The 22056-nt window shown below is 33.4% G+C and overlaps 1 long non-coding RNA gene across 1 annotated transcript; it reads right to left on the minus strand.

Moving 5' to 3' along the window:
• Nucleotides 1-372: 372 nt before the first annotated feature.
• Nucleotides 373-3783, minus strand: LOC125476895. Its single transcript, XR_007258127.1, has 2 exons — nucleotides 1142-3783; nucleotides 373-1018 (listed from the first exon to the last, which is right to left on the minus strand). It is a non-coding gene; the product is annotated as an uncharacterized LOC125476895 (long non-coding RNA).
• Nucleotides 3784-22056: the final 18273 nt, after the last annotated feature.

A 22056-nucleotide genomic window follows, 5' to 3' on the forward strand; every position in this document is an offset into this window, starting at 1 on the left:
AATGAAGTATTGAATGATAAAGTATATGTGGATCAACTTGAGGGTTGTAGTGTTCCAGGTTCTGAAGATAAAGTATATAAGCTCAGAAAAGCTCCATATGGACTAAAAAAAGCTCAAAAGCTTGGTACAAGGAAATCAACTATTATATGCTTGAATATGGTTTTCAAAGAAGTCCCAATGAAGCTACATTGTATATCAAGACCAGAAAAGGGAGAATCATTCATTGTCTCTATTTATGTTCATGGTCTTGTACACTGGTAATAGAATAACATTGATCAATGAATATCAAACATGGTTCATTGTCTCTCTTTGCATTTTAAATCACAGTGTTGCCCAATATATTATCGTCTTAACATTTCATATACTCATGCATTAGATAAAAAAAAAATGATATCTATGTTAAAATTACATGGACTACTTTATCATGGTTTAAGAAGGCAACCACAAATCATAGTATCTACATGTTCCTAAAATTATCTAAAACACTAAAACAAAACCCTCACTTCCCACTACAAGTTTAAGATACGTGAGCCCATACAAACCTATTCACCATTCACCAATACCCTTGGTGCTATAAATCCTAAATAAATAAAATGGCTACTAACCAAAGCATCCTGTGAACAAATTAAGAAATTCAAATAAAATTAAACACCGAGAAACAATAAAAAAAAAAAAAAAAAAAACACACAAAAAGATCTGCTTGAATTGTCATGGAAATCAAGATACTAATAAATATAAAGGTATGTTTGAATTGTTAATCAAATGAAAAATAAATAAATAAGAAATAGGGTATGTGATAGATAGTGATCTATCTTCCTTCTATATTTTTACCAAACATTGATTATGTCTGATAATGATATGTGATTGCCCTGGATTAGTCTTTCCATCCTTTTCAAGCCATGGATGATTGCTTCTGCTGTATTACCAAGAATATGGAGGCTGTGCAGATAGTGGCCAATCGAGTTCCAAGCCATGTTGTTGAAGCGGTTTACAGGATTGATCTGCCCAAACCCAAATCCTATGAAATCGACAACGAAGAAACAGATATTCTCCGATCACTAAATAAAGATTCAAACCAAAACTGAGAAATTTATCAAAAAATTCACTAAATTGATTCGAGAAAGTGCGAAAATAATCAAACCTGATCTTCTGCAATCGTCCAAGTAGAGAAAATTTGGACTTCCCGTGGTGAATTTCTGGCAAAATTTTTTATGGGTGAAGGCTGATGGCGATTTCTTTGGCTCGAGAAAGTTGGGTTAGAACATCTTAAGAGCTTTTTATTAGCTAAGTTTTAGTATATGTATAATGTAGCTAGGATTAGAACATCTTAAGAGCTTTTATTAGCTAGCAATTACAGCAGCTCTGTAGAGTAAGTGATGCATGTGCAAAGCATGTGAGTCTGTTTTTTAGAGAGTGACTCGTGTGGAGCCTGTGAATCCCCAACGATTATGTTGATTTTTTCTTTATTTCCGGATCCAGTATGTACCGTTGGATGTATGAATGAAATTGAGCCATGAACTCCACCTTTCTTCTTCATCAAACTTAGATAGCTTAAACAATTGTCTTCTTCCAAAATTGAATAAAATCCAAAGAAATACAATTTAATTCATTTAACAAACACTAACACAAAGAGGGACCTACCTGCAACAAAGATATAATAGCCCTTATGTATCTTTCTCACTCCGCATTATCTTTAATCATGTGCAAAGTGAGAAAGACACATAAAGGGATACCACAAAAGGGTCTATCCGCACTGTAAGCAAGTCTTTATCGTGATTAAGACGCAGAAAAAGCTATATTCATGTTGCTGGCAAGTCCCTCTTTGTCATTAGGACACAAAAGTTATTGCCATTGCAAGCAAGTCCCTCTACGAAAGTTACATCACTGTTGCAAGCAAGTCCCTCAAATAATGTTGATTTACCTCAGTATCCGCACAAGAATAACAACAGAAGCAATATGAAGGATTCCAGAAATTAAAGAAAAAAAAGGTTAGATTAGTGAGAAAGTGAAAATAGTTAGTTCTAGTAATCACAGTTAAATTGTCCAACCATATGATTGTTATAAAAACGATGTTCATAGCAACTATGGTAAGACCTTGACGGGGTTTACTTGCTTTTCATAAGCATTTTTTACTTCCAGAATTGGAAAACTTCCCTCCTCATACTAGGGGGGCAATTGAAAGCCTAAAAAGCAATTGCCCTTTTGTCTATAGCACTTTGGATGATTATATATATACATACATACATATATACATATATATATATAGTGGGAGTGGTCAGCCGATTTATGGACAAGCCTAGATCATCTCACTTAGAAGCTTACTTCAGAGGGAACGAATGAGAGATAGGAAGCTCCGACCCAATGAGGGGCCCAGGAAACCCACCTCTTCTTCAATGGGATGAGAAGCGCATCAGAATGAGTGTATATATGTGTGTGTGTATATATATATATGTATATGTATGTGTGTGTGTATATAACAGTGTTTATCAGAATGAGTATATAATATTAGATTACTTACTGGATTATTTGAAGTTTTAGTTTCTTTAGTATTAGGTATCTAACAAGTTGGTAATCCTTCAAAAAATAAAGAAAAAGGGGGGAATTATTGGCCTTCATGGTTGCTTATGTCCTTAATTAATTATAAAAATATGGTTGTTGCAGTAATCTTACGATCATAATAAAATGGTAATTAACCCAGATAGCATTCTTCTTCGTACAGTGATTACCAATTTATCATCTGCATACGATCATAATAAAATGGTAATTAACCCAGATAGCATTCTTCTTCGTACAGTGATTACCAATTTATCATCTGCATACTAACTACAGACCAAAAGAAATCTAGATCATAGAGAGAGAGAGAGAGAGAGAGAGAGAGAGCAATTGGAAACAAAAACAAAAATTAAAAAAGTACTGAAATTAAAGTTCAATATAATTTGCTATGAATTTTGTTGAAAATAATTGTAGCACTATTTCAAACCTATGAACACTGCACAGAACACATTAAGTTTTCTTGATCTCTTTTTCCTTACAGTTAATAATCTTAGTTAGCATTGCAATTTCTTTAGCCAATTTGGAAATGCAAAAATATCAAGCTAAGTGTTTATTTTTTATCTAGTCTAACTGACTAACTATATACAGACACGCGCGCGCGCGCGCGCGCACACACATATATATATATATATATTATACATATATAATTAAGAAAATTGCAGCGAAAACGATCACCTGAAGTGGAGCTAATTATTCAGCATTTTCTGAATACCTGAATTGGAATGTCCGCACTGTTATGATCTACGGTGACAATCTTCATAGAAGCAATAAGGTGGAGTGGTCATGATGGGGAAGAGGGGCACATGAACAACTAACTCATCACTGGATATGAGATATATATCTGTAAACTTGTAATAATTTAGCGGCTCAGAGAAAAATAAGAGTATTGAGTATATATATCTCAGTATATGCGAATGAGTTAGAAATGCACGTGCCCTGCTTCTCCATCTTGCTCAACTAACACCTAAATCATATATTCCAGAATTTCCTCAACACTCAACTGAGAGGACGACTCTAGGAGCTGGCCAGCTACTAGATAGAGCTACCCTTCTCACAAACAACCTCATTAGGTTAGAGAGAGAGAGAGAGAGAGAGAGAGAGAGAGAGAGAGAGAGAGAGAGAGAGAGAGAGGGAACTTCATCAAAACGGTGAATCTGATACATTCTTCTGCACTTCTCTGTCCAGCTAGTCCACTCATTTATAACAAAACGTGCAAATGATGTCTGTTAAAAGCAGTAATTATCTTTCGCATCTCTACTCCTAATAATAGTCATGACAATAGGCAATAAAATATTAGTATTTTTTATGTTCTAAAATAATAAAAATAATTTTATTTTTAATTTTGGATAGGATTTTTAACCGATCTCGTCACTTTCATAGGTCATTATCCGAAAGTACAATTTTTGTGGATATATTTCGATAAGATTTTTAACCACTTCTGTCGCGCAACGTATTCTTCCATGTTTAGAATTGTTGAAAATATTGAAATGTGGTGTAAGGTGGGAGAAAATGGTAAGGTATTTATAGAAAAAAATATATATAATTTTTTAAATTTTTTTTGAAATTTTTTCGAATTTTTAATTATTTTAAATTTTTTTATTAACTTAATTAAGCTGAACCGTCATATTACCAAAAAAAAATTGAAATCCAACAGTCCAGATTGTGACACGTGTCCTCCCCCCGAAATATTTCTTTTTTTTCATTTTTTTTAATTTTTAAAATTGAAAAAATCTGGACAGTTGATCTGGAAATCAAACGGTCCAGATTCAACTGCTACTTAGTGAGTAGCAACACGGGCCCCACAATCTGAAATCTTGTTGGTAACGTGGCCTCGACGCGCACATGTTATGCACATGCCTGGCGCAAAAAAAATTTATAACGTGGCTAACATCAGCCCTCTCAGGTGCTTAGGCCTTGAACTCTTGCCTACCCTCTCCCACGAGCTTCCCCTTAGCCCAATTGCCCAAATGGACTGGAGCTAGTTTGTGAGGAGATTGGATTGCAAATGGGGCCTGTCCACAGGACAAAAGAGCATGGTGGAAGTGCTCTAAAGGTGGGCATGTGGAGAAACATGAAAAATAATTGGCTCATTCTTTTCGATGTAAAGAGTCATTCTTACTTACATGTCAATCACAGTCTAATATATGCGTAAAGTACGTCTTTATGTTTTTATTATCGTAAAGCATATTTAATAAAATGACAAAAAATTCTAACAAATCATTTCTACATATGTATTAAATTGTGATTTGCACAAAGGAATGACTTCAAAAACAAAATTTAAGAAATAAAACAGGAGATTTTTTTTTTTTTTTTTTTTTTTTTTTTAACCGCAGGGCTTAGTTGGATGTAAGACCTCATGATGAATTACGGGTCCAAACAAATTGTGATACCTTGCAACAACAGAACCACATCACCACGATACCATGATATATCACTATTCGCCAGTGTCAGATACTACAATATTATTAGTGTATAAGCATTAACAATTAAAAAATGCTTAGCTACTCAAAGATGAGTAGGAATTTCTACTTAAAATTTTTTGTCAAAATCACAGAGTTTTATACTTATGATTATAACCATTCATATTATTAATGACTCTGTAAAGATCATCTCTAAAAAAAAAAAAAAAAAAAAAAAAGACTTAAAACTAAGGTCGTTTAGTTAATCTATTATAGCAAATACATAGACGGTTTATAATACTTTTACCAATTTCACTCATTTGTTTTTATATAGTTTAATGACTAAACGACATTGGTTTGAATTGAATTTTTGTAGAGACGATCGTTGTAGAGTGATATATAATATGAATGTTTTGATCATAAACATGAAATTGTATGAATCGGCAACGAACAATTTTAAGTAGAAACTCCTACTCATCCTTTAAGTATAGCCAAGTATTATTCTTAACAATTTGTCTACAAATTGTACGATCATATTATAGACACCTGAACTGTAGGAATATATACAATACATTTCCTTGGCAGTACCCATTACTATAACTAGAAGTCAATATTATACTATATTATTCTTAATTGGATTTTATATGTACTTTTGGAGATTTTTGACACCTTCTTTTTATGTTTTGACCGTAGTACATGCAGAATTTACTTTGTTTGAAAAATAACAAAACAATGAATTTTTCAAGTGATTTCAATTGCAGTTGATTCTTTACGTAGCGAAGACGATTGTATCAAAATCTCAACCTTTAATTCCAAGCTGTTTAGTCGTGATGATTGAAACAGCACAGGCGAACGGTCCTGACGAATTGACCTTTAAGGATTGCGTGAGCTATAAGTTATTGAAGAGGATGTTTTTGGGAGAAATTCCTTGCACAACATGGAAGAGGACTCCTTAATCTTTCCGATAACATCTTTATGGGTATATGCTGTCTTGGTTAGTCTACGAAAGGAATCTTCACTGATTTGATTTTGTGTCAGAATAGGATTGTATTTTTTAATATTATTTATTTGATTTTTTAGATTTATTACGAATCCCATTAGGTAGCATTTCAATTCACATTAGTATTATAGAGTTTTGTAACCTTAGAGGAGAGGACGTTTTTGGCTTTAGGAATTCGAATAGAGAAGTGCTTTTTCATTTTGCAGCTCTATACTACAAGGGTGTTATCTCTCTTTTCTTCTTAATATATTTTGATATTGAATTATAATTATGTCTAACTAATTCTTTCTTTGCTAGGACGAGATTATGAGCCTTAATATAAATATATAGTTTCTTTTCAATTTATTTATATGGTTATGCATGTTTGCTTTGAATTTTCAATCACTGATTTTAAACTATCGATATATCTTGATGTCTGATTTTCATTAGGATGTTTGGACAAGTAATTGGATACAATTTATGTTGAAAGGTCACACTTGGTTAATACTTTTTGTGGTTAGGAGTTGTAAATTCATTTAAAACGAATATCACGCTTTTAAGGATTACCTGGTTTTTCAAAAAGTTTAACTTGCATGTTATACCTTCCAATAGTGAGGCTGTATGTCAGATATATGTTCTTCCTTACAATTACGCTGAGTCTTCCAATGAGGCTGCCGTACTTAGCTACCAAGGTTTATCCATATGGGGACGTGGACATCAAGAATGAGGACTCTTGTTTTGAACTCAAAGTCAAGACATCGACTCAAGCAGTACCTAGTTTCGCCATATGACATTGTGAAGTAGTTATCCGAATCCTCGCCGGATCCTCTTTGTGTGGATTATGGGAATTCATTAATTTTGTTTGTTTATCATACATCATGCGGTCAGAAATTATTTTAAATATTTCTATTTAAAATTAAATACAAACAGTATTTGACAAAAAATGATTGCATAATGTACAATAAACGGACATAATTCATGGATTTTTAGGATCTCACCAAAAAGATCCGGAGAGGAACCTATTCGATGAAGTAGTTATCCACTCTAAGAGAACCATTGAGCTGCACTATTAACGTTAAATAAAGCGCCTTTGGAAGGCAACTCAAATTTTTCTAACCCTATTTCTTTTTATTTTGTTTATTTGATTTGATTTTCTTTGCTTTCATTCTTCATCACAAAATCACAAAAATTAAAAAAATAAAAAACACAAAAACAAATGTTTTTAGTTCATCCATTTTATTATATCTGTACATTATTCTAATCCCATTTTTTATTTTGTGTGATTTTTGCAGGATTGCATATCAAATCGGTCCTAAAATCCACTACTACCAGCGACATCAATTCATCAACATATGACTTTCAAAATCAATCAGCAACCTTTGCCTTTTGCCTGTGTGACCATTTTCTTAATGGCCGGGATGGTGACTGCTGTCCACAGAAACACTAATTTTCTTTAGTTTTAATTTTTTTAAAGAAAGATTTTGGAGTGCATATGCACAAAGGTCAGTCGCTTTCCAACCAGCTAAAAATCAATATCAGAGAAAAACTTTAAGTAAGAAAGTGCGTTTCTGTATCTCAGTCAATGCCATATCGTTGTTATTAATTCATTCAAAGTAGCTGTTGATATTATTTTGAAGATCATGCTATCTAGATATTGGTAGCTGCATTACTATAGAGTATATGTACCTGCCACACATATTGCTCCATATCAGCACCATTAAGAAAATTATTTGACAATTTGTTAAGTAACTAGACTACATGATTGATATTTTATAACTGAAAATATAACGAATAATATAAATAAATACATGTGAGTGAATTAATAACACTTGCACCTTTTGTGTTGCACAGAATGCCCCTTCACTTTCAACTTCAAACATGATAGAGGCTGCAGTGCATACATCACATGTATCTTGCCTTTCAGACAAACTACCTCCGGTCCACCACGTATCTAATTAGATTTCCATTTCTTGAATAATTATTTGTGTGTTGACAATAAAGGTAGAAGTAAATTGCATTCATCAAGAATATTATGAACAGAAAATGTTACACTCCTAAGACGGTGACCTGCCCTACGTACCGAGGCCTTCTCGAGGTCTTGTAACTTCAAGATCATAGTCCTCCTCGGAGCAGGCTGCTGCTTGCTACAGAACATGTAGTGTCTTATCCGTCTTCAACATCAGTCTCTTTGTACCAGTCTCAACTTCTGAAACAATTCTGATAGAACAATTAACTAGGATGGAGAAGATGATGCTGATGACTGCTGTCATTATTTTTTTTAATTTTTCATTTTTAATAGAGAGATATATATTTATATTAAGAGATTCAAAATATAAATTGGAATCAAACTTATTGTTCATATTTCTTTTTTGATTCATGAGATAAACTTCCCTCACATGGTTTGAGGTTCGTAAAAAGGAACGGTGATAATTCTTCTTTTACCCCTTGTTTTATTGGTCAATACCCTAATAAATTTCATAATACAACATTTTCTGATTCATCTGAATCCATCTCCCTTTAATTTCCTTTTTCCTTATTGTTAAAGGTGATTAGCAATGTTCTGACGATTAATTGTACTAATAGTCGATTTTACTAGACCCACTTCCCATCACGTTAGCTCCCAAGTCTCTTTCCAAGTGCACTTCCCTATGTGCAGCTGGTTTCATGTCTAGATGGTCCGCTTCTCATGTCCTTAAAATCACATGAAGGGAAATAGAGTTAACACGGTTTTTCCTTTTTAGGGATCAAGCTAAAAAACACTAGCTAGGTTAAGAGTTTAAAACCGTTTAGACTCGCTCAAACTTAGCTACAACGGGTTTTATCTTTATTTGTGTTTACTTTTCATTTGACGTGATTTTTCACGTTGAGAGAGAGACACATACATCTTTGGACAAATTTTATTCATTTATATGAATTTACCATTGTATGATCAATAATATTATCACAGTTTGTAACCCCCTTGGGATAATGAGGACCATGTGAAGGTGAGGATTAGGACTCTGTGTGAGAGAAGAAAGATATATTCGTGAGTAGACATCCATGTTCGCTCCAGAGGATCGTGGAAATCTCAGCAACATATGAGAAAACAACAAAACTAATACCCCATCTGTAGAGCAAAACATGGTAAACAAGGAAAAAGTTAATAGCTAAATAGGTAGATACAAAATTTTGTTCACACATTTCTCTGCTTTTTCATTGCTATCAAGCTAGCTAGCACCCAAATAATAATTGATCAAGTTTTGCACAAGAAATTAATTCATTTCGTTGAATAACCAATGTTTAAAGACCATTGTGATCAAGGATAATAGTAAAGGAAAAATCATTTACATGCATTTTTTTTCTTCTTCTTCTTCTGTATACTTTTGTGTCGTTATTTATGTTCATTGATTTATCTTTGATTTTTTTAAATCTAGTGACATAAATGAATTGGATTGTTTAGGAGATAAAGAAAACTGTTTGTAAATCACTTCCCTAATAAAGAAATGAAACAATTGATGAAGACCGGCCGCTAGCACACATTGTTCCTTAGCTAAGAAATTAAAAGATTGCGGTTTGCACATATGTGGATGATTACCAACCGTATATAAATTATATAATAAAGTTATTTGAAAAGCATACATCTTTGAACCAAACATGCAGTAGCGAATTCCGGAACAATTGGTTATATCAAACTAAAGAAGACTGCTATTATCTCTACTAATTAATAAAATTTTATTTGTCAATCAATGGAGAGTGAAAAGATAAATTAATGTTCTATCACACAAAAAAATGATGAGTAATAATGTAATTTCACAGGTCTAAATTTTACTATTTTTTATTGAAGCCTCGTGATGTTAAAAAAACTCCAATATTAAAAAAAATAAATTAAAAAAAAAACAAAAACCAAAAACAAAAACCTTCCACTCCCCCCCCCCCAACTTTCTCTCTCTCCCTCTCTCCTTCTCATGTTCTAAAAAAATATGTTCATACACAAAAAGTGTGTGCGCAAATGCTAGTATTAATTAACCAATTCGTGATGCTTAGCAAAAAACAATTAAACTCTTTTATATTATTTCTTTTGGTCCAACAACAGCAATTAGTCTGGCTGCTTAATTGTATTTTGGATCTTTGAATCAAATTATTAAGTAAAATATTTTGTATCTTATCAACACTAAAAATTGTATTAAATATGTTGGATGCGGCCCTTTTACCTGGCATTCCACTCCACTTAGGCAGTGACAGAGATGTGAGTATTAGAGACAAAATTAAACAAATAAAAATGAGATTTATGAATGCGAAAGCAGTGGAGGTAAGATTACACTTGGGAATGTTTTGGGAAATTAGGCTTATAAAATCTCAGAGATGTTAATTCTGTAAGCCATACTTGACATCACGTGACAAAAGTAATATTAATTTATAATTAACAAGTGAAAGGGGTGTGTATTAAGTTAAATTTTGAGTTAGTGGGTTAATGGTGCGGTTCTCAGCGAAAGGCAGGAGACAGGTATGGAAAGTAGGTAAAGCTGCCATTCGGCAACTCTGGTCCTTGTTAATGGATATATCACTTGCGGCCACTGGGATATACGGCATGGCACACTATCCCTTACAGTGGACAAAAAATAATATACATTGCAACTTCTTTACTTCATTTGAAAGGAATAAAAATAGGGTGGGAAATGGTGATATCCACACATTTTTTTTGTTTTTTACATACTTTTAATTTTCGATCATTGGATTGAATAAATTGAAGAATATCAAATAATAGAAATTAATAAGAAATGTGTGAGAGATAAAAATAGGCGCGCGAATAGCATCATTTTAAGAGATATTGTAAATTTGTAAGACTTATAACATGATATATATATATATATATATATTCTAGAAGAGTGCTTAAGTATTGACATATAGTACAATACATTCATACAACGTTCTATTACCCAATTTTTTTAGGTTTATTTTTGAGCTATACTCTTTGTACTTCACATGCAATTTTCTCTTTAGTCCCTACACATTTTATTCCTTCTTACATCATTTGTGTCTCACTTCACATATTTCGTAGTTGTGATTGTAAGAATATTTTAAGACCTTATAATTTTTAATGACAATCTTAAGAATTGAGACCTCTTTCAATATATAAGATCAGGGATTTTCTCCTCCCTGATTTAAATTTTCATTCAAAATACCTTCTTAAAACTCCAAGTGGTAAATTACTTTATCTTAGCACTGATTTACTATATTTATATACCTAGCGTGTGTAATTATTTAATCTCCGTCTCAAAAGTTGTCGATTGAGTCAACATTCAACAGGTGATGGGGCATCATGATTGATAAAGCTCCCTAGCAGTAAACTTTAATCTAATCTTGCGCTTATCGTTTTGCAACTAATTGAAGGAGCTAACTTAATTAAAATCAATAATTAAAAAGGTCTATCTATCTATACACAAAACGTTACTTTGATATCCATTTTTTAGACCAACTTCAATAGTGGGCTAAAAGCCAAATTACCCCTCAAAATTTCTCCCCAAACCCACTCCAACCCAAGGGGAAATTTTGGGCTAAATGCTAAATGTTAAACCAATGCCAAATTCCCCCTAAAATTTAGCCCAGAAATCGGAGTGGACTCCACCCAATATTTATTTGAATTTAAATTTTTTTAGATTAAAATGTTCATAAATTAATTTACGATAGTCTACATATAATTTTTTTTAAAAAAAAATTAATTTAACAAAAAAAAAAACCCTAAGTTCATTCTTTAATAATCCCAGGCTAAAATTTTAGGCTAGAACGGTTGGAGCAGAAAAGCTGTTTCTGGGCTAAAAGCTAAATTTTCCGGGCTAAAAAATTTGGCTTTTAGCCCAATCATTGGAGATGGTCTTAAGACGACTTAAATTTGTAATAGTTTATTGTAAGTGACATGACAGCTAGCTTTGAAAATATGAAATCTGTCGCCTCAATTTGTATAAAAATTAGAAAGATATTTGTTAAATTCTCCCCTCAACATATAAGGAGCTACCAATTTATCCTGTAAACTTTTAGTTTAGCTAAATTACCCTTTTAAACTTTTACAAATGGACTATTTCTTGGCCAATTTCTCATTTGAACTTATTTTTATAATTGCAAAAATATAATTTTATCCCTAAGACGGAGAACATATTATTTTTCTTCTTCTTTAGTTCACTCTGTACACTTTTTGTTTGAATTTTAGGGTTTAGGGTTTAGGGGAAAATTAAAATTCAAGGGAAAATTGACTGATTATAAAAATTAAGGTTGTCATCAACTAAAATTAAAATTCAAGAAGGAAAGTATCCAATTATAAAAATTCAGAGAAATAATCAGCTAAAATCGAAGTTTAGGAAAAAAAAAATTGACAATTTCTTATAACTTCGGAGGAGGTGTGGGGTAAAAGGCCAAACCTCAAAATTAAAAAAAGAACAACCAACTCTTCTGTTGATATGTCTCAAATGATCTTACCGGAAAAGAAGATTAATAATTGGAATTGGAGACTGGGCCCATTCGTGTTACATATCTGCCTGCCCTACATCTATACATAACTTCATGATCTGTCCAATTATACAAAACAATATCCTGATTCCTGAGCATGAGGCAGCGTGATGGTGGCGTAAGGTCTAGGTAGCAACTTTGTTAGGGATTAGGGTTTCCATCCAGAACCCTAAGTTAGATTGTGCTGACTATTACTAGCTAGGAACAGTAAGTGCAGTGGGAAATGGAGTTAAATGCAAAAATTATGTTGTGTTCAGCCACCACAAGTGTGCCGTTGACTCAGCCGCTTAGATTCATTTATGCGCGGTTAAGAGAATAACTTTATGCATTTGGGAAGATATGAGATTAACAGTGTATAAAAGTTTAGAATACTGTGACATTTCAAATTTCTCTATATAAATATTTGATTTTCCTCCTCGTATTTGGGCAATTAGCAATTATTACTTTTGTAAAAAGTAATTGTCCGAGTGTATCTTCATTCTTAAATGAATTGCAGGGCTATTGATATTATAAAAATTAATGTTTTTAGAAAAAAATCATGTTATGTTTATTTTTGAATAGGACTTTTAACAATCGCATCAAGCTACGTGTTTTTATCCGAAATTACAATCTCGTCTTGGTCACGCCACGATTCATATTCTCTTAATTTTAAATTTTTTTGTATTTATTTTTAATTTTTAAACATATTTAATGACATAATTAATAATTAATATGGACCGTTGGATGAACTTTTTTTCAATCCAAGAGTCTAGGTTGTGTGAATAAGTCTTTTATAGTATTTTTTGAATATTTAAAAAACAGGATTAAAAAGGACCATCGGATTTGGGAAATCTAACAGCCCAGATTAGAAGTCTGTTGCAGCATGAGCCTGCTGCCTGGATTTTTGTTGGACAACTCGCATCTACAAGCGCATGTGCATGATGCAAAAAAAAAAAAAAATTATAACGAGGGTCACTTTGACGTCACCTTGACATCAGATAGCCTCAAGTGAGGCATCAAGCCATTTTCTCCCGATTGCTTAGTCCGTGGGAGTTGGGCCCACCCAATAGGTGAGACAGTTAGCATGGGCTGGAGCAATTTTTTTTGGGGTGGGAGGATTCAATCACCCAATTGCAAGGGAGATTTTATGGAGTGGAGTTGCTCTAATGTTGACGAGTAGCACCATTAATTCAATTGTGAGTGACAAGCATGATTACTACTATATTTTGTAATCAAGTGGAAAAGTGGGAACGATTATCCAATATCCACATATTTTTTCTTGTCTTCACTCAAATGGATCTTTGAGTTTGTCACATAATCATTTAGAAGCCGATCATTTTATCTTTACCATGTAAAGTTTGGTTTATAAAGATTTCTCATTATATATTAAACAAAAAATTGTCACACTCCATATGAGACAAACATGTCAAGACTCAAAAAACCAATTTTTCTTCTCAAATAATGATAGCTGTACTTAACAATTAATCCAATGACATCTGTCTACTAATTTGTTGAACTAAACTATGGCTCGCACATGTTGTGATTAAATCAATCAAATTAGCAGAGGTTCCTGGATGGAAGTTCCGTTTCCGTTTCAAACTTAATTTGGTAGCCCTGCACTCGGTCAATCGTCTCACATTACGGCCGTCTAAAAGTTCACTAGTAAAGTTCCTAATGAGTTGTCCAGTTGGTTTGGAAGTAGCTTCAGTTTGCAAAATGTGCTCCAAATTCTTTTCATTATCAAGTGAAAACGAAGGGTTTGAGTTTAAGTTTCAACGTCGAAAGAGGAATACTATTAGATTAAAAGTTGTTTATGACTCACATTCTTATCAACATATGAGACAAACTTATGGGTTGTGGATTCAAAGAATGTGAGGCAACCACCTAGAGGCAAGAACACTTGAGACCAGATAGCACCTCACACTATTTAACTTTCCTAGAGGGTGTGCGAAGACCAAAATATGGATGAAAGGAAAGCGAACCCTATGAAAACTTACTTACACTAAAGAAGAAACCTAAGACCAAATGAGGGTGAGACCAAAATAGGGTCGATCAAAAAAAGGCATTAGCTTACATGAAAGATGAAACATACAGGACCAATAGAGAATGTGGTCACTTCCCAAACCCCTTCAAATGCCCAAGTTTGATATCTTTCTTGGAAAGCTATACCCTTGTATGACTAGGATATACAATAACTAATTGCAAAAGAGAACTAATTTAACCTACCAAGAACAAAAACGAGAAATTTATATAGGTATCAAGAATACAAGTTATGTGGTGCATGATTATCGCATTATGACAAAGATGAAGGGTTGCCTCGCTTCAATGGTTATCAATCACAATAAATATATGTATTATAATTTGAATGAAATAATAACGGCACATAACCGCGTTTCAAGAACAATGAAAGTTTCCCTTCAACAAGAATAGTGCATGCCTTGGCCATCAAATAGTCATATAACGTGGTCCCTTTTTGTCCTGAGATTTTGAAATAATTGAGGTTGTTAAGAGAAACAACATGCATGCACGAGTCCATGAATAAGCCAAGTTAGAATTAAGGTTTTATAGGATAACTCAGAAGATTAATAGTCAAATGAAAGCGAGAGCAGCTAATTTGATTTGTCTGTACTATCTTAAGATCGTTATCAGGACTTAAGACTTTATACCATATTGGTTGGTTGTGTTTCAGAGACGTCCATCTTAAGATCGTCATCAGGACTTCGACTTTATACAGATTGGTTGGTTGTGTTTCAGAGACGTCCATGATCATACTTAACAAATGCCAACAAGAAATACTAGTACGATTAATGTGACACGTATATGCATTCCCCCTTAATGATCAATTAATTTGAGTAAACCTTATTGGAATTAGTGGTCCAAGTGACTAAACATTATCTCTGTCATTAGTTAGTACCTATTACATCAGAAATTTCATGATTTTGGACAATTCATAGCTATAGAGGTAGCAATCAACTCATTGGGTTGTTAATGGGTCCATTAAGATCCGTTTAATTTGATATAATATAGAGGTGAGATCGGTAGTGATGATGATGATGTAAGGTGAAATCATACTAAATGGATCTTAATGAATATTCATTAACAATCCAATGGGTATTTGTCACCTCTAGCCTAGAATATTCTTGTTAAAATGTAAGATATATAGTGATATTATTGCGCTCACAATGATTTTGGATAATTTAGTGCTGGTTAATTTTGTTTTAACGCAATCATCAATCTCAAAACTTTTATCTGAAAATGAAAACAAGATGACATTCACACTGAAAGACTCCTATATATGACCCCATTAATTATTGTTAGTTTTGTGTTAACATCAAAGGTTTTTTTTTTTTTTTTTTTTTTAAACACTTTATGCAATCAACTGAGAAATGAGATTAAAAATAAAAAAGGCACCTGTCGGATGTATACCTTGCAAAAGTAAAAGGTTTATAATTCAGTTGGTTAAGAGTATTTGCTATTACACTCAAGGTGTCAATACATGTTCGAATTTCTCCCCCCAAAAGTCTAATGTAGATTATCCTATCGTTTGTAAAAAAAAGTTCTTTAACTCACAAAATCACTACAAAATAAGAATGTATAACTCCGCGTAGTTACGTTCTTTGGTGATCCTCAGACCATCCATTCATGGATCATCCTCTCTCCAAAAATCACTACAAAATAATAAAACAAAAGAAATTAACTAACTAAAACAGAGGACAAGCAGGCGCCAAAAACTGACGATCCTCAATTCGATTAATCAGAAACATTGAAATAACAAATCATGCATGCTCTTACTACTGCAGGAGAAACAAAACAAAGCAATTATTCTCAGAAGAAATTTTAGGAATGTTTCTAAACAGATCAACCACAACCACAAGAATATATATATAAGAGTAAAATTATATATAAAATTATTCATAAAGCGGACCCTAGTTTTTTTAAAGCAGCGGCATGTATTCATAATAAGAAGGTTTAAAACAGTAGCAATTACATAGAGGCTGGGAAAGAACACCAGCACCATTAAACACTACAGTCAGATAACAAAATAACTAGAAGAGTATCTGGGGGTTCCTCGAACCAAGAACACTCGCAGGGAGGAGAGGGCATAACGTGCAAGACGATGGGCAGCCTCGTTGGTTTGGCGACGCGCATGGACAACAGTAGCTCGAGTAATACTCTCAAACCTGATTTCATCTTCATCTGACATTTCATCTTCTTTGTTTGACATTTTCACGCCGGGCTCTCTACGACAATTACAATAAATTAATAAGTAATCTCTTTATAAAAAGTTTAACATTTGTAATTAATATAATTTAGTAAAGGAACGAGTTGCACGAAGTACGACAATGGTTCCATTTTGTTCAGATGAATCTCCCCGTACATCAAACTAGAGAACCTAATTCCTCTAGCATGTCTCCTCAATCACACTGCAAAAGTCACATTGTATTTACCTTGAATATCTGTTCCCTTGTAATTGAAATTATTTCATACTTTATACGAAGTACTTCATCACCAACTTCGACAAAATTTTCTTTACAAAATTAATCCGAAAGTTCGTCATCGAAAACAAAATTAGTGTTTTACGGTTAATTTTGTTCTAACCCAATCATCAATCACAAAAACTTTTGCGTTAAACATCAATTTGTTTATGACACTTTATGCAATTAACTGAGGATTGAGATTAGAAATCTAAAAAAGTCCACCATCAAATGTATAGCTTGTAAAATCTCCATATGTTCTTTCGTCATCCTCAAACCATCCATTCACATGTCCATCCTCTCCCCTCACATCACTACAAAATAAGAAAATAAAAGAAAATAAGCAACTAAAACACAGGGACACAAAATCAAGTGTCCTCAATTAATGAGAAAATTAAAATGAAAAAAAATCTGTATACTTACTGGTAACTCTAAAGCACAAACAAGATTCAATTACTCAAATCACAACTAAACAAAATACAAAACACCAATCCATATTAGGTTGAAGCATACTAACCTGAAGAACTTCCATTGGATGCAGCCATTGTTATTCACAATCAACCTGAATGCACAGCGGTTGTTCTTCTCTCTGTCAGGATGCTTATTGCTCAAACTAAGAATAGGACTTAGTTCCAAAAGAGCATGTTCCTGTGAGAGGAGAGGTTGTTGTATATATATATATATATATATACACATACACATATCCTTCTCATAATAGAATAAGGACTCCCTATTAGAATCCTTATGGAAAACAACTTATGTTTTCCCAATCCATATCAGTTCATTACTGCAACAAAATCCTCTATTGACAAGAACTAGTATACATCTTCCCATAAGGCTTTTTATACCAATTGGTCTCAAATTGCTAGTGCTAGATCACATAATCTTATGTTCATATTCTTACATTCTCCCACTTGAACATGAGACAAAGATCAAGCATAGCTTTCACCAATTATAAGAAGTGATCACATAGCTTTATTCAAGATTTACCATCATGACTAATGTAGCTTTAGTCAAGATTTACCATCATGACTAATGTCCCATTACATTTCAAAATATAGAAACCAAGAATCTCATACTACAACCAAAATGCAGTATTGATTCAAAGTTCACATATATCCAATCTGCAAATATGACTCATGACTTAGGCTAATATAAACAGTCAAGATTATGCTCCCACTTTTCAAAAGATCATAACACATATTAATCTTCAATGAAAAGCAACATATTAATGACTAAATAAAATTCATTAACTATAAACTTTAAAACAGACAAATTGTTCTTCCGAAGTATCAAATAAATCTAACTTCTAACTTAGTTCATCATCAGAACTACAATATTTCAAAACTAAAGCATTGAGTCTCGAGACAAAGACATTTATTAAAAACACAAAATCAAACTAGCAAACTAGCTATGCATAAATTAACCTCAGCTTGTCAGCACTGCACTCATTGTTCAATCCCAAGCTCTTGAAACACACTTGATTACTCCCATCGATTAAAACCCTCTAGCACTCCCATCCAAGAAACATGTTTTTCAAATTCTCCAATAGGCAATGCCTTAGTCAATGGGTGATCAAGCATCATAGCAGTGCTTATGTGCTGCACTTCAATAACTCATTTCTTTACCTGTTCTCTAACTTTAAGAAATTTCACATCCATCAACCTTGAAGCTGAAGTACGCCTATTATTCTTAGCAAAGAATACAACTAAGTTGTTATCACCAAACATCTTAACAGACTTCTTAATCAAATTCACAATCTTTAAATTTGTCAAGAAATTCTTCAACCAAGCTACCTGTTTCATGCCTTCAAAACAAGCTACAAATTCAGCCTCCATAGTAGATGTAGCTATGACAATTTGTTTTGTGCTTTTCTATGAAACTACCCCTCTATTGAGCATGACGATATAAGCTCCTGTTGACTTTCTGTCAATCCACATCTCCAACCAAATATGAGTCAGTGTATCCCATAAGTTCCAAAGAATTGCTTCTACCATACACCAACATATAACTTTTGGTTCTCTGCAAGTATCGTAGGACTTTCTTAGCTGTCACCCAATGTACTTCACCTGGATTTGCTTGAAACCTGCCTAGCATGTCAACAATAAAGGCAATATCTGGTTTTGCACATATAGTTGCATACATGAGACTTCCAACCAATGAAGCATAAGGTTTAGACTGCATTTTCTTCATTTCCAAATCAGTTTTTGGACACTGATTTTTTGAGGACTTATATCCTTTATTGACTGGAACTTGACCATTGTTGCAGCTTTCCATATTAAACCTCACTATTACCTTGTCAATATAACCTTTTTGAGATAAACCAAGAAGCATCCTCTGTCTATCGCAAACAATCTCTATTCCCAATACATAATGTGCTTCACCAAGGTCTTTCATCTCAAAATTATCACGTATCATTCTTTTAGTACTTTGAAGCAATTGTGGACATGAACTAGCAAGAAGAATATCATCAACATAAAGCACTGGGAAAATGGATTTGGATCCTGAGAACTTAATATATATGCAATCATCCAACTTATTCTCTACAAAACCTTGTGCATAGACAATTTGATCAAATTTCAAATACCATTGCCTTGATGCTTGTTTTAAGCTATATATTGACTTATTGAGCTTGCATACCATATTTTCCTTCCCCCTTTCAACAAATCCAACAGGTTGCTTCATATAGATATCCTCTTGTAGGTCTCCATTAAGAAAAGTTATATTTACATCCATTTGATGTAACTCAAGATCAAAATAGATAGCTAAAGACATGATAACTCTCATGGAATCTTTAGAGGAAACTAGAGATAAAGTATCATTATATTCGATTCCCTCTCTCTGAGTAAACCCCTTAGCAACCAACCTTGCTTTATATCTCTCAATTCTACCATTAGCATCCTTTTTTGTTTTATACACCCACTTACGACCTATTGGCCTAATTTCAGAATTTGATTCCACCAATGTCCAAACTTGATTCTTGAACATTGAATCTAACTCATCTTTCATAGTATTGTGCCATAGAACTGATTAAGGACTTTCAATTGCTTGAGTGTATGTAAGAGGGTCATCAATGTCACCTATATTGAACTTACTTTCTTGTCAGTACACATGGTCACTGATTGCAATAAATTTTCTTAGTTCAATTGGAGGTGGAATTGATGTTGTAGACTGTGTTAATTGGTCAACCTCTATAGTGTTATCAACATGAGCCCCTAATTCTTCACTTAAATCTTCAATAGCAGGTGACAATTGATGAGGAAATAATGGAACCTGAATGTAATCCATTGCTACAGGGTTGTCATGAATCTGATGCATCTCTTCAAATACAAAATTTTTCCTTGACAAATGTGAAACATCTTGATCTTCTAGAAAAGATGCATTATGTGTTTCTTGGATCCGAGTATGGTTTTGAGGAACAAAGTAACATGATTGTGTTATGTCTAACTTCTTTTCATTAGGAATGTAAAATCTAGCCTCCGCCTTACATCCCCAAACATGAAAGTGGGCAAAACTTGGAACTCTCCCATGCCACAACTCAAAAGGTGTTGTTGAAATTGCCTTATTGGGAACTCGGTTCAATATATAATTTGTTGTTTTCAAAGCTTATCCCTATAAGAAACTTGGTAGTCTAGATTTAGTCATCATACTCCTAACCATGGCAATGAGAGTCCTATTTCTTCTTTCTAACACACCATTTTGTTGAGGTGTTCCAGTTGTGGTGTATTGTGCCACAATGCCATTCTTCTCAAGATAGAGAGCAAATGGACCCTTTTGCTACCCAGATTCTGTGTACCTACCAAAATATTCTTCTCCCCTATCTGATCTAACAATTTTAATAACCTTCCCTAACTGTTTTTCAACTTCAGTTCTATAAATAATAAAATAATTAAGTGCATCTGATTTCTCACCAATGAGAAAAGTGTATCCAAGCCTAGAAAAGTTATCAATGAAATTGACAAAATACATGTTCCCACAAATTGTTTTAAATAGAAAGGCACCACAAATATTAGTGTGTATGATTTCTAATAACCCTTGACTTCTCTTAGCATCCATTTTTCTAAAATTAGTCATTTTGCCCTTTAAACAATCAACACACTCATTTGCAGTAGTGAAATCTAATCTTTGAATTAATTCAGCCTTTGAAAGTTTAATTACTCTTTCTTTAGAGATGTGCCCTAGCCCTTTGTGCCAGATAATGTAAGAAGTGTCATTTTCAAGCATCCTTTTGGAACCAACATTCAATACTGAGTGATTATTTAACTCCACTAAGCATTCTAGACTTCACAAGTTATCTGATAGAAAAGCAGTTCCCAAAACCGAATCTAGACAATTCTTTTAAAGATTTTTAAAGATTTTTAAATATTCATCATCAGCAAGAAAGGAAAAGCCATCTTTTACAATTTTGGAAGCAGAAATTAAGTTTCTTCTCATCTTTGGCACATAGAGCATGTGGATGCAAATTTCTTCCTCCTTGTTCTTGGACAAAATTGCACCTACAAAACAAATAACAACTTAGGTCAAGGCCAAGGGCCTCATGTGTGTGCTCGATGAATTTGGGGGGTGGGGGGGGGTGGGCTTTGGCTAAAGAACCTCTGATGCCAAAGTTAGAATTTAGAGAGAAAAAGTGTTTGGAGAATTTTGAGTATTTAACAAGAGTGTAGACCTAGGTTTTTACAGAAAATGGGGTAGTATATATAGGGCATGGGGGGAGAAGGTGGCCGGCCCTTTGTGGTGTTTTTGAGTGTATTTTGTAGTTAATTGGTAGTTTAATTAGCCATTAATAGATTAATTAAGTAATAAATCTATTAATTAGCTAATTAACATAATTTAAAAGGAATGTTTTGGGGGTTACCTTGTGGAGAAGATGGATGAAATAGGTTTTGAATAAATACCTATTTTGGGCACTTTTGACTTGATTGTGGGATGATTGTCAACTGCTTGCGTGTGAGAATTTTGGTGCTCCTCAAGGGTAATTTTGTCCCTTCCACCCAAAAATCCATGTGTCGTCTATTGATTATTTTTGGCTCCATAGAGTACATCCTTTAATTGTAAAACAAAACCATAAGTAAGTCTTAAGTTCACAACCCCTATTGAGTGTACTGCAACTTTAGTCCCTTCCCCCACATAGACATTGTATAAAGTATTTCCAATTTCCTTTTGTTTTTTAAAACTGTTTAAAGAGTTGGTT

The sequence above is a fragment of a genome, unplaced genomic scaffold (assembly GCF_019419815.1).
Source record: "Pyrus x bretschneideri cultivar Hongxiangsu unplaced genomic scaffold, Pyrus_bretschneideri_v1 Contig2, whole genome shotgun sequence".
Taxonomy (NCBI): Eukaryota; Viridiplantae; Streptophyta; class Magnoliopsida; order Rosales; family Rosaceae; genus Pyrus; species Pyrus x bretschneideri.